This window comes from Vanacampus margaritifer, chromosome 2 (genome assembly GCF_051991255.1).
Source record: "Vanacampus margaritifer isolate UIUO_Vmar chromosome 2, RoL_Vmar_1.0, whole genome shotgun sequence".
NCBI classification, from domain to species: domain Eukaryota; kingdom Metazoa; phylum Chordata; class Actinopteri; order Syngnathiformes; family Syngnathidae; genus Vanacampus; species Vanacampus margaritifer.
The window spans coordinates 52,739,644-52,754,056 of NC_135433.1; the positions used below are offsets into that span (position 1 = coordinate 52,739,644).

General features: G+C 38.6%; 1 protein-coding gene across 7 annotated transcripts in view; it reads right to left on the reverse strand.

Moving 5' to 3' along the window:
* The window catches only part of caskin1 (CASK interacting protein 1), a 94,335-nt gene that overhangs the window by 78,288 nt on the left and 1,634 nt on the right, over window positions 1–14,413 (reverse strand). The gene's annotated exons all lie outside the window — the stretch shown is intronic.

Consider the following 14,413-nt stretch of genomic DNA (forward strand, 5'->3'; position numbering starts at 1 on the left):
TGTTTTAACCTTGTACATGATTTGCACTGTTTGAAATAATACAATATCTGTAAATTGTAAATTTGTCTGTTTATGCTTTAATGAATATATACACTTTCACTTTCATTGAACTCCAAATATGTTACCATTGCCAACAGGAATGAGGAATTTCAAGCGCAATTCACCTTTTTGTAACCAAATTTGAGCAGACTCACAACAGTTCCTTGGGAATTCAGAAAATAATTTATAGGGGAAAATAAAGCGTATATTTAGCATTAAAAAACAATTTCACTTACCTATTGTGGTAATAGTAAATACATTAGAAATGATTTAAGTAATTGTGCATTGTAGTAAATCCATTCACATTGACAATGTACAGCGAATTTCTTGAACAAGCAATTGGCGTCATAAAAACTCCCTTTCTTGGCTGATGTCATTTTTACGCTTGGAAAAAAAAGTTTACACATCATGAGAGGAATTCAGCAGAATAGTCCAGTGGGGCATGTAAGGCATTTAGTCCCTGCAATGTCAGCAGTACAGCCATAATTTAATAGATCAAGACAGTTGCATGTAAAAGTTATAGTGGTAGGCAAAAACAGCACTTACTTCAACTTTTGAACAGATGAGTACTTTTTAATTTTTCATTTAGAGATCAGCATTGCAATACAATCTTGATCAATTTATGAATATTGCTATAGGCTAAGTAGAATAAGAGTGGTACAGTATTCAGTATAGTACAGAGGCAGAACTGTTGCTTTAGAATGTATGAGGATCTGGGGGGAACTCTCGCAAGTGGGAGAACATGCAAACACCATAAAGGAAGCCACATTGAGCCAAGATTCAAACCCAGAACTTCTCAACTGTGAGGCAGATACTGTATGCAGGGACATTCTATCATGCAGCCCATTCAATTTCAAACACTTCTTATTTATAGTTATATGCTGAAACGTGATGAACAAAATTAGCCACCTCATTGCATTTCCAAGTTAACTTGTAATGATTATTTACTGAAGTAGAAATCTGAATTATAATTGAGCTGAAATGAAAACACATTTTCATGACAATTTGAGGCATTGCTAAGAAAGTTAGCTTTCACTTGAAGCCAAGCACCCAACTTTCTTTCGCTCACTCTGGCTTGTCAAACCTGCTAAATGCCCCTTTGTATGCTGCCTATTCACACGCCCTAAGCAGTGGAAAGCTTTGGGCTGTTACTCTGAAGAAGTGTGTGTGTGTGGATGTGGATGTGTGTGTTCGAGTTACATTGAGAACAACAGCCTGATTGTGCTTATATCTGTAGCTACTGAGACTTTTTATAGGTTTCACTGTGTAACAGATCATATTCATTATTTTACTCCAGACATAAAGCGAACTTTTAGAAATATTTTTAACACAGGCCAGTATCCCGATGTCAAACTAAAAATATGAGGCATGTAATAGCTTCGGTTCATAAATTTGTTCCCCAAGCATCAAGATTTTGAACCATTTTTAAAGTCATGATGACACTTCAGATTTTGTAACAATCAGTTGCTGTTCACCAAAAAAAAGTCAAACCATTTTAGGAGTCTTTTTGCATTGTTAGTCTCATTTCATAACATTGTACTGTTGAGCCACAAAAAATCGGACCAATTCCTTTTTTGTCACAATTTGGTTAATTTTACATTTTTTCATGAATCTATATAATTTCTCAGTCCATAATTGCAGTTGTTATTTTTACAAATGATTGACCAATGTTGAAAAATGGCATGCTCTCTTTGATGATGCAATATTCATGATTGGACAGACGTTTTTGGGGTCTTCTGCAAAGTTTTCGGAAGTATGAGCGATACATTTTTTAAACTGGAGAAGCATCTAAATCAAACATACGTAACCGTGTGCCTTTGTCTTCTAAATGGAGAAAAACAACAGCCTTTTGATATTTCACATGAAGTTCCTTGATAACATGACCATTATTATTCATGACATAATATAATTATGAGTCAAACCAGAGAGGGCGAATGATGTGAGATGTCGGAAGCAGAGAGGATAGGAGCGATGTACATAAGGGGTCGTGACAGAGGATAGAAAGGATGGCTGATGCACACAGAGATGAAAAGGATAGCAGGAAGTCGGAAAGGTTGGGGCCCTGGATTGGTGGAATGAAATGTGGGGAAATATAAGAGGGGATGCTTGAGAGAGAGAGAGAGAGAGAGAGAGAGAGAGAGAGAGAGAGAGAGAGAGAGAGAGAGAGAGAGAGAGAGAGAGAGAACGAAGAAAATAAGAAGGATATTTTATTTCTATGGCAGTAAAGCCAGTGGGACGATCAGAAAGACAGACAGGAGTACTTAAGGACCTAACCTAACGTATTCTATGCCAGTGGACTGGTAGATCTGATGTACTAATCTGTGTTGTCAGATTACCATGTAATCCCATACATACACACACACATCTGAAGGCCAAAGTATGTGGCTCGATCTCACGGTGCTGAGTTGGAATATCTGCTCTAACAATTTCCAACACAGTCACATTCACTTACTCAATGTCACAGAATGGAATCTGAAGCCATGCTGCATAATTGGAAGTAAACCAATAAACAATCATCTTTGCATTGCTTCTTACTTTTTGGGCAATATTCTGATTCAGAGCTACAGCCGAACCAACACATTGCTTGTACTTGTGTTGGCACACACAGTAGCGGTGGGCGTGGTTAGCAGTGGCTCATGTGCAGGACAGCCCAAAGCATGAAAAAGATACCTGAGAAGTTAGAACTATCATTTGTGGCTCATAATATGCCTCCTTCAAAGGAGACATATGGAAGACTGACTATTTATTGCTCATCTACAAAAAGTTGGATCTCTGAAGGGCCTGCCCATCATCAAGTGTGTAATTACACAAACAAGTAAATTTTTTGTTATAGGGGTTTTCTCCGGGTGCTCCGGTTTCCTCCCACATTCCAAAGACATGCAAGGCAGGTTAATTGAACACTCCAAATAGTCCATAGGTGTGAATGTGAGCGTGGATGGTTGTTTGACTCTGTGTACCCTGCGATTGGCTGTCAACCAGTTCAGGGTATACCCCGCCTACTGCCTGAAGCCAGCTGGGATAGGCTCCAGCGCCCTCCGCGACCCTTGAGAGGACAAGCGGTTAAGAAAATGGATGGATGGATGTTTTAAATTAAAATTTATTTAAAAAATATTATTATAATATTAAATTGCAATTAATTTAACGTAAATAATTAGCCGCTATTCACAGTGTTGTTGTCTGTTTGATTATTGACCTGAAAGCAAACAAGAAAGCTCACAGGTAACCTCTCTTTGGAATCACCTCCCACTAAATGTTGGGCAAGCTCCCTCTCTGTTCATTTTTAGAACTCGTCTTAAAAAACAAATTTTTATTCTTTCTCTTTTGACTCAGCATGAGACTTGGCATTGTATTACTGCTAAGCGGGTAGCGTGTGCTTAACTCTTCATCAGAATAATCACCAATGTCAAAGCCAAGCCCTCGATAGACTTTTTCTTGCGCTCAACGAGCATCATGAAGGCAGCATTAGCCACAGAGTTAACCACACTGTTAAAAAGTTAGCGGCGGTCCCTCCCTAGGTGTGTTAACTTTAACAGCAAGTTAACAGATTAAAGTTAACAGAGTTTTGAACAACGTTAACGTTAACGGTCCGTTTAATCTACTTAACCAGTGGTTAAAGATATAATCAAGTTTTGAACAACCGGGCCCTGGTCCTCTCTGCAATTGAGTAAATCAACACCCTTTGATGAGGAAGTGCGACAAAAGAACAGAGTACAAATGAGAGCATTAATAAAGGAAAGGAAAGATCGGGAAAAATTGTAGAAGTTGGGCATCAACTTATAATGTGCACGCAGGATGCACATTCAGAGGCCAAAACACATGTTCTGCATGTGTTGTGCAGCTGTACACAACCAGCGCAACAGCCAGAATATAAACAATGATGCTTATTGGCTCAGGGAACCCTGTGCTTCAACGCTATTGGCCAACAAGCTTCAAACAACGTGACTAGCCTGAAGTAACACACACCTACTGCAGTGATCAAAGGAGATGTGTTAACTAAACGCGGCTGTTGGTACCACATGTGCCATATACTGTACACACTTGTCACAAGCTAATGCTTCGTTATCTTGCTAAGTGTCAGCTTTAAGTACCAACCATGAAATCTTCAAAGAACAGAACATTTTCACAATCGTGCACACACGAACACAAACGGTTTCTATAATAAGCAAAGCAGTCTGAAACAACATTCTCTTTTCAGGGGTTCAAGTGAAGTATACATGTTACACCACTTGGTCTAGTTCAGCTGGATAACGGAAGCATCCAGGAAGCAAGCCACTGCCAGACCGGATGATTAGTTTGGCAGGTAGAGCGAAACTTCTAAAGACAAAAACGGATCCCTGACTTATAGCTTTATTTTCATTTATGTATTTACTTATTCATTCATTTATATTCATGGATGCTAATATATCCAACCACATGCTGCCATGAAACACAATTAGGGAACGGGGATTGTGGGTGCGAGTCCGAGCTCTACTGTTCTTGATCTCGGCTTTCGTAAAAGTAAATTCCCCCAAAAAGGTGACTTATCCCTAACCCTTCCTGGGTAATTTTTTGAGTGGTGCAACTATACTCTGAAGTGACTTCAGTCAGAAGTCAGGGATGCAAAAAAGGCCAATATTTTTCATGAGTGCAATTTCATAATACATTTCTTAATACATGTATTTAAAAAAAACAATTCAACAACAAAATATTTGACGAAAACAACAAAATAAGCACATCCTTTTTTCCAAGTGCAAAGTTCTCCCTTTGCATAAAAACTACCATTCAAGAACGGCACAAAATTGCTGAACAGCAAACCAACAATAAGTGCAAGAATTATTTTTTTAAACTTACTCAATATGTTAATACTATTGAGTTACTATGTTTATCTTGCATATAATTCCAAATCCCCAACTCATATTATGCCTACTCATGTTATAGTGTTTAATTAATCAAATTGTCAAACATGCCCTGACCAAATGCCCCCCGCCAACACAATAACAATGCAGCATTGTGTTTGTGCGCTCGTTAGTCATATATAAAATGTAGACTTGCTATATTTGACTTCCTTGTGATCATTCAAAATCAAGTGCTGACCAAGCAAACAGAGAGATTTCAGTTCAAATAGACAGAATAGTAAAAGGCAACAGTCTTGCTGAATAATAATGACAATTTTTTTCTCATAATTTTCTATACATTTCTTCTTCCTTTTTTGATGAGGATAAAGGCTTCCAATGCAACATTGCCAAGTTCTCCCAGCTGTTTTGAGGATTAAATTCAGATGGTCCGATATTGTGACAAGTTGACTTGATCATCTTAAACCAGTCAGTATCCAGCACATTTAAGAAGGGCACAAGCTTCCTGGAAAATGAGTCTGACCCACATATCTTTATCCAAATCAGCATGCGAGGCATCCCCACAGCCACAGCCAAGTTAGGCTGAATTATTTATGACTTAGGACGTTTATCAGCTGTTTTAGTTATTGTGCACTGCAGTTATTTATCACTTATCAATGGAATAACTAAGCTAAGAGGACAGAAGATTTGTGAAAGTACATTTGTTAATACCTATATGCACAAAACCTGCAAACATGACACTGCAAAAAACAACAACACTGCGAGTAATCCATTTTTGTTTTTTTAATACTCTTCATCTGCACATTTGTGATTTTGTAATTTAATGTACGTAAGGCGACCCCGCTGGTCACAATCACGATGTATCACTTTGCTAGAGACGCATAACAAAATTGTACCAGCAGTGCTGTCATCCACCATTACAGTTTTAGGCGGGACATAGTCAAACATGTCTATACCGTACTGGACAATTAATAGCTGTCTCTCTGCCCTTTTTCAGACACAGATTTTCTCTGAAACTCATTTTCAAGTGTTTGCATTTACAGGCTCTCAAATCTCATGAACTAATTGTTCATAATTGTTCACCCATTTTTGAATGTCACACATCAATCTGTAATTGTCAATTCATCAAGTAATTTTGACACCTGTTTGGGAAACATGCTTTAATACGGAAATTAACACCTAATAAAATTATGTTACGTCTAAAGCATCATTTTATTTAAAAATGAGATTTTCAGTGGACATCCGCAATATCAATCATTCTCGAGATACTATGTTTGTAAAAAGAATGCTGTATGAACTTTATGTGTCAACAGAGTATGACAACAAAGCAGAATGCCGCTGTTGAATGAAACACACGTGTAAATGAACCTCAGGTCAAGGACATTATATGCAGAATTACACATAACAATTTTGGTGTGGTTGTCAAATAACCAACCATCGACGTCGTAGAAGAAGTCCACAATAGGTAAGTAAGTAATAAATAAGTAGAGCCTACCGGCCAATCTAGGACCACAGCCTTTCATGCACACACAGGTCGGCAATGCAAGCGGTCAAGTGCAGAGACTTGTATTCAGTGACGCCAGTCTAGAGATATTGTTGCTGTATTTAGTGACTTCTCCAGGCATTCTAGCAACTATTGTATTAAAATGACGAAAAGCACCAACTGTGGTCCTCGTAATTTTTCTCAATAGTTTTTCTGTATTATTATTATTACTGTATTTTATTCTTTTTTTTTATTCTTTTTTTTTCGGGGAGAGCTCAGTATTGGTCATTTGACATGTCATCATCATTGTTCTCCCTTTTTTTTTTTTTTTTACTGTATTTTATTCTAACGACAGCTACATCTAAATAAACCCAAACGTATCAATCAAAGGTGATCACAAAATATTTAGGACTAAATTATAGTACATTTCGATTTCATACATTATGACATTTCGGATATTGGCTTAATAGACATTTTCGGGAACTGCACCTCTTTTCATTTATGACCCTTGCTCTAGAATATACAGTAGCAAACACTAACCCTTTCCCCCCCTATTGTTACACTTCTTTAAGGTACAGAGGTACATGTTGACAGACACACAAAATGTACCGTATTTTTGTTTTTACAGGCTAGTCACTCACAGTCAGACAGTATTCATAAAGTCCCCAGGTAATGCTTAATGTATTCAGAATGGGTGTAGACGGGAGCATTTCTATAAGGTTCTCGTTTACAGTACAGTAAAAGCTTGTTCAGGCGATGTTAGTTTTAAGTTTAGGAGATCAAAAAAGTCAAATTATGTAACTCTATTAGTTGCTCAAACATTCATCTAAGAGAAAAAGGTCAAATTGAGTGCATTCAAATATTATGAATATCATTACGCCTGGAAAATTCCTACACAGTGATTCTGAGGACACCGCGCTTTGCAATCTAGCACACACCTACATACAGATAGTTAGTTATATAAAAAGTCAAAAATGATACAGCTCATCTGCCTGTTGGTTTTCCCTTTTTTACCCCTCTCATCCATCTGTGATTCATTTGCCAAGTCTACAGAGCATTTTGTTTGCATTTTAAGCTATCTGTGTTTATACGTCTGTGTGAGTGACAACATGATCATTTGCTTGGAATGCGTGCTTGAGCTCCACCATTCAAAATGGTAACATGGTTTTTAAAAAATTCCATAAAAGGGGAACAGTGTGTGTGTGTGTGTGTGTGTGTGTGTGTGTGCGTGTGTGTGTGTGTGTGTGTGGTGTACATTATGTGAGTACATTTGCGCATAAGCCAGCACAGTTGGTGATTAATGCCACCTAATCGGTGCTGATTGAGCAAAAGAAGTCAAACCTTGTTCCCATTCTCCCCTTGTGGGCGGTCTTTACGTACAGACAGAATTATCGCCCTGCCCTTTCAAATTCATATATCCACTTAACTTAACTATAAAATAATTGCACAATAATGAACAACATTGAAACTCTACTTAAAATATTGCTTGTGCAGTTAATAAAGCAGTTAATAAAGGTTTGATGAGCGACACTAGTGTTTTACTTCCCTTCCTATTTCCAATTTCGTCACCTCTCTTGTGCTTTCTTTCTCCTTGAACTTGCCAGTGACCCATTAAAATGGGAGGTTATTTTTGGCACCGTGCATTGTACAGATGAGTAAGTGTTTGCGAAAGAGACAGAGAAGCTTGCACAGTGTGCGCAGTAGTCGGGTAATGGGAGAACAGAGAGGTGGCAAGGATGCCGTTTAGCAATGCCATCTGTTACATCAGCTTGTTCCCACTTCCATCCATTTCGGATTTTCCTTGCTTCAACAGTCCCTTCATTAAAAACATCTATTTAGACAATAATATATGCATCGCACTCATTATTTTTCACTTCTTTCTTTTGTGTGGCTGCAATTGACATTTCTTGTCTTCATAAAAGAAAACTTTTTTTTAAACCTCCCCCTTTCTCCCCATCTGTTGTGTAATTTAATCATGGAGGCAGTCAGCAGCAGTAGCAGGAGTGACTGATGAATGATGTTTTGAAGCAGAATGCAGAGAACTAGCTTCCATGATCAATAACACTGCCACAGCTTTTCCAAAAAATAAAACAATCATACACTTTTATTGGACAATCTTTGGCTTTGATTTGACTGTTTGCATTTCCAAATATGCAGTGACATAATGCTTACAATGCGTTCTATTGACAATGTCAGAATTGAACAACTACATTATGCATATCCCAGAGATTTTCAATGGGCTCTTTACACAAATCCACTACTTCCTGAACTCAGCACCACTCCTTCATTTCCTGTCTTTCATGATTGGACAAACTGATTAATCCAGGTGTGCCTGACCTCAGTAACCACGACGACAACGGCCAGACACACCTGGATTAATCAGTTTGTCCAATCATGAAAGACAGGAAATTAAGGAGTGGTGTTGAGTTCAGGAAATAGCGGATTTGTGAGTTCACAAACTCCCGAGAATCCATCTTGTACCGCTCCCATTGATTTCCACCGATACGGACCACTGGTGGTTCGGACCAATCACAGAGCGACATTGTGTTTGGGGAAGGGATATGCAGCTGTGACAAAAACAAGAAGCGCCAAAGCCGTGGGAAGAAACAAACCAAACATGGCGACACCGGTGGACGAATGCAATTAATTCTGTTCTCGCCGAATTAGTCTTTTGTTTTCACATATCAATATTGCAAAACCGACAACATAAACTCAACGCCATGATATCAGCTAGTCACAACAGTCGCATGTCGGTGACGACATTTTCATCCTTTGCCGTAATTGGTCGTAACAAAAGTTAGGTAGGCGTGCACACGATTCTGCTTCGTCCAATCAGCTTGAAGTGTTGTAAAACATGCCCCGCCTTTCTCGAGCAAATCAACGCGGAGCAGTCCCAGACTGATATTGTGGAGAACTCCCTCGAGTCTTGCAGTCTTTCCCGAAGCCGATTAGATGGTGTGAACAAATGTATTTTTTTTTTTTTTTTTTTAAATTTGGTGAATATGTGAATGTGCGGATTTTAAGTGCGCCGCACCTTTTATCGCCGCATGCATCCGTGCCCGCCTGTGTGAACTACATTGACTATAAAGTGCAATCGCACCGCCAAAAAATGCTCAACCCTCGTTTGGTGTTTAATGGACCATTAGCCAACATGTCTGCGGTGTGGGCACATTTCAATTTATATTGTGCTTTGTTAAAATGCATAATAAATAAATAAATATTTTATAATAATATTATAATTTTAATTAATTATAATAAATGCAATGATAGTAAAAATTGGCATATTTTTTTGGGGGGGGGGGGGGGCATTTCGGTTTTCGGCCAAGCATTTTTCTTTTTCGGTTTTAGGTTTTGGCCAAAAAATTTCATTTCGGTGCATCCCTAATCACAACACCTGCTCCACATTATAAGCCCCTTTATACCCAAATCAGTGGGAAAAAGGCCCCCTGCTACTTCCTGATTGGTATCTTAGCAACCAGTACCAAATATGAGCAAGCTTGCACTCGGATTTGTCGTCCCTGCACTATCCTGCATCCTACCAACAATTTGATGAATCATTCCAATATAAAATTGGATTAAGGCTCAGCTATCAAAGAAGCAGAAAATCCACTGGTGGAGAAACCTGCTCATGCAGGTGTTCCTCTGACCTCATCTGGACAATTGCTAAATCTATACCTGACAAACAGAAGTCCAGATCAATAAACCACCCCCACATATTAAGCACTAGATTGCTTCTCTTCTTACTCTGATCCCCCCATATTTATTTTACGTTATGGTTACATTTATGTATTCTGTCAACAAGAGCCTCAGCAGCAATCCATCTCAATCTGGCACTTGTTTGTCTGCATCTGGGGGTACCAGAAGCAATAGCGACAACAGATTTGAAATGGACACACACAATGCACATATCGTATGTACTCAGTTTGACATTTTACACGCAAGAAGCACTGCTGTGGAGAAATAATTTAACAAACACAACATTGCAAAGTATTTGTTTTATTTGTGTTTGATTGACATGAACATACAATTAAAAGATTTCACTAGTACGTCTTTTTGTAAAGGATGACACAATTGGATCAATGTGCATTCCAGCGTCTTGACTCAAAATGTGGAGTTGAAGAAAAAGTTCCGGTAATAAGTTTAACTCATTCACTGCTATTGACGACTATAGACGTCAACAATTCATGTGAACTATTTCTATTGGTTTAACCATTTTTCATTTCATTTCATTTTTTATGAAAACCAATATTTTTTTTATTGTACATTAAAATATAAAATTATCATGCAATTAATTATGATTAAACGCCCCTTATTTTTTATTTAAAATGTTTTAATTAGGTCCGTCAGGCAATTACATTTTTTAAATTGTAATTAATCACATGACTTCACTAGTTAACTAACGATTAATCACTGATTTTATATCTGTTCTAAATTTACAATTTAAAAAAATCTAGGTTTTCATACTCTTGTTAGCAAAAGTGTATTTTTTTTTTAAACTAATAGAAATACTGTAGTTAAAAATATTTTTTTATGTCTATAGCCTTCAATGGCAGTGAATGAGTTAATGTCAGCTAGGAAGAATATGTTGTCTTTGAGTTACTGTCCCCACTTTCCTCTCTCTAGCACACATAAATGTCTTGTGTGGATGCCATCCAATGGTTTTCTAGCAGTAACATTTCACTGCTATGACCACTAAAGGACAAAGCGTGGATATAGATGGCATCCACAAAGCTACAATTCTATCATATTTCTCTCCCTAAGGCGTCCAGCAGCCGCCAAAGCGCAGTTAACACTGCACTGGCTCCGGCTGACAGCATGTGAATCCTTCCACTCTGCCTCCCTGCTCCTTTGTGAATGTGCAGTGGTGTGGATGCAATCATCTGCTCCCCTCCTCTGCCAGCCTCGCATATCAACACACAAAGATGAGCGAGAGAAAAAGAGGGAAAGACATGCTATCAAGGGGGTTCCATGTGCATTAGCGTCACTCGTTCTCCACCGCTTCGCACTTCGGAAACGGACAAAGGAATGGAGCAGAGGTTGAATCATAATCGTTTCTCCCAGATGGGGACCGCTTTTACCCCTTTCGACACACGTTTATCGTAAGAAAGTGGCATTAAAATAGCCTGAGTTGCCACCCATGACGCGCAAACGTTGAAACAGACCATCAACAAACACTGACCTCACGTCACACGCGTACACATGGCCGCGACCTCTCTGGTGGAGAGGGCAGGCTGAGTGGCAGCAAACTGATGATTGTTCTCCAGATGGTGCCAGGTGTGTGTGCATGCGAGTGTATGTCGACACTATGTCTGGCCTGAGTAGGAGCAAATGACTTGCAGCAGGACTGAGCCTTCGCCGGAGCCTCTGCTCGCGCACACACAACAGACTTAAACCGTTACAATATTTTACCTATCTGCGCCATACATCCACTCATTACAAACACAAACCAAACCACCACAATCATGTTTCTCTTTCCTTCACAAACAGCCACTCCTGTGTCCTGTGAGCTTCATGTTTAATGCTTGATGACAAACAGGTCTGCGTTAACGTCGCATTGGAGATAAACTGCTCCGATTGTTTCAGACTCTCAGGTTCACGCAATCATTATTACTACCTTTAACCTAGTTTGTTTTCTGTTGTTGTTTTTAGCCAAAAAAAGACCTTTATACTTATAGTGCGCAGTGTCCACGGAAAGGTTTTCCTTTTCAGTTTAAAGTAACTGTAACTGTAAAAGATTACTTGAACCTCCAGGATCCCACTCGGATTGTGTCAGTTTTGACCTCTAAGGCAAATGTAAATACAAGACATATGTTTACGTGACACAGCGTGATTTGGAATGACTGCAAAACAACAAACAATTTATTGGAATCGGCCATCTTTGTTGTTTACATTTGCCTCAAACGCTTTGAGGGCAGAACTGGGACACGTTAGGTGGGATAAATCCGACTTCAAACCTTCCTCGAACGCAGCATAAGACCGCCATTTTGACGTAAGTTCGGAATTGTCAATACAGCTTTCACACATGTACACTCCACGTAGAAGGGAGAGGGGGCGACCCATCCAAACAATCTTCTCCGACGACAATATGCTATGACACATTCTGACTCAAATGGGGAAATTCCAATTCGGCGTTCATTTTCAAAGGCCAATTTGCTACTCAATTTGGCTCAGAACATACAGTATTCGAAATAGATTTTTTTTTAATCACCCTAATTCCTAAGCTATCTATTTATCTATCTGACCAGGTATCCAATAATGAATATGCATTTGATTTAAGGAGTAATTTTCTTTCTTGTAGGCCCGAGATTTTAACGCTTTATCATGAAAAATTCACCCCTTTCTCCCTGGTTGAGGATGGCAAGTATTTTGCCTTTAATGGATGACAAACATATGCATTAATATGCTACTTACAGAATACTAAAGCCTCTGCGGAAACCTATTAGCAATTACTATTTTGCATCTTTGTGGTGCAGCAATTTCAGTAAAGGAGGTCTAACACTAATTTTGTCCATTTAAAAAATCTGCATGGTAACTTCTACACCAACCTTTACAAGGGACGTCATACCCTGCTCATTCTTCCAGATGGATTAGAAATTCACGGATGTGAATGATATTTTTACACAATAATTGCCTCTGTTCATAGTGACCTTAGTGACACGATCGAGCTGGAACGTGAAAAGTTTGCAGCAAAACAGCACCAAAAGCTGCCTCATTCTTCATAGTGTCTAAGAGTGAGGTTATTTTCTCGATACACAGTTCTCGGCGCACTTGCATCTATTATGCAAAAGCCCAATTAACTGGAATAATGAAAAACATTTTGTGTTTGTTAAGAATGAGTGACTCAGAAAGGACCCTCTTCTGGCTCTATTTTATTCAGGAATAACAGTTTTGTTAACATAACACGCCAAAATGTCAAAGAAAGAAAAGGGAGGACTAATTAGTTAATACATCACAGCATGTCACCGGCATGACAGACAATATCAAGTAATATGCAATAAATTTTATATTGTGCCAACATCATTATATCATTGCATCGGTCAATCAAGCTGTTGAAATGTTTGTGTTGGAGTCGAGTACTTCAGAGCGCATCTCTCCTTTACAAATGTTATTCTTTAAATATACTTTGTTAGTCTTTCCATTAGGACATAATGTTGCAATAGAGAAATGGAAGAATTGCTTCTGAATGCTCTAAACTGCTGTTTCCATTCCAGGCAACAAGCTTGAGTAGTTAATATTCATTGACAAGGCCATTGCATCCAAGCAATGCACTCCAATTTGCCACAGATTGATTTAATAGTACGCCAACAAACAACTCCACACGATCAAAATAATTGTTACAAAGGCCCATTCCTCACATTTTGCATTTTCTGTTTTAGAATAACAAATGTAAGAATGTTTGTCTCTTACTATGCGCATTGTTGCGTTTAGACCAGGCCTCCCCAATCCTGGTCCTCGAGGGCCAGAGTCCAGTCCTGTAGGTTTTAGATGTTTCTGTCTCCAACACAACTGATTCATAGAATCAGCTCATCGCAAACTCTAAAGAAGCCTGTTAACGATTCTGATGTTTAGAATCAGGTGTGCGTGAGGACAGAAACTAGGGCTGGGCAATAAATCAAATGAATTCGATACATTGTCATTTTAAAAATCGTATCGTTGAAAATTTGCTAAATCGTGAAATCGAATTTTGTCTTTTGGATTATTAAAAGCTGTTGTTCTTATGTTCTTTTACATCCAAATATTTTTGTGAATTGTAATTTTGCACAAGTGGAAGAATGTTGGATGGGTGGTTTACGAGACATGTTTACACTAGCATATCGCCCAGCCCTAACAGAAACTAATAAAAACCTGCAGGACTTAGACCTCAACGACCAGGATTGGGGAAGCCTGGGCCGGTTTAGTTGAAACGATCAGCTTTATGAAACATTTGATGTGAGCATTTGGATCAAATACAGTATCATTGACAGTAGCAATTACATAGTGAAGAAAGAGTACTAAATCAGGATCAGTCCACATTAAGAAGACTCAATTGAGAAATCCCTAGGATTAGATAGCATCAGTG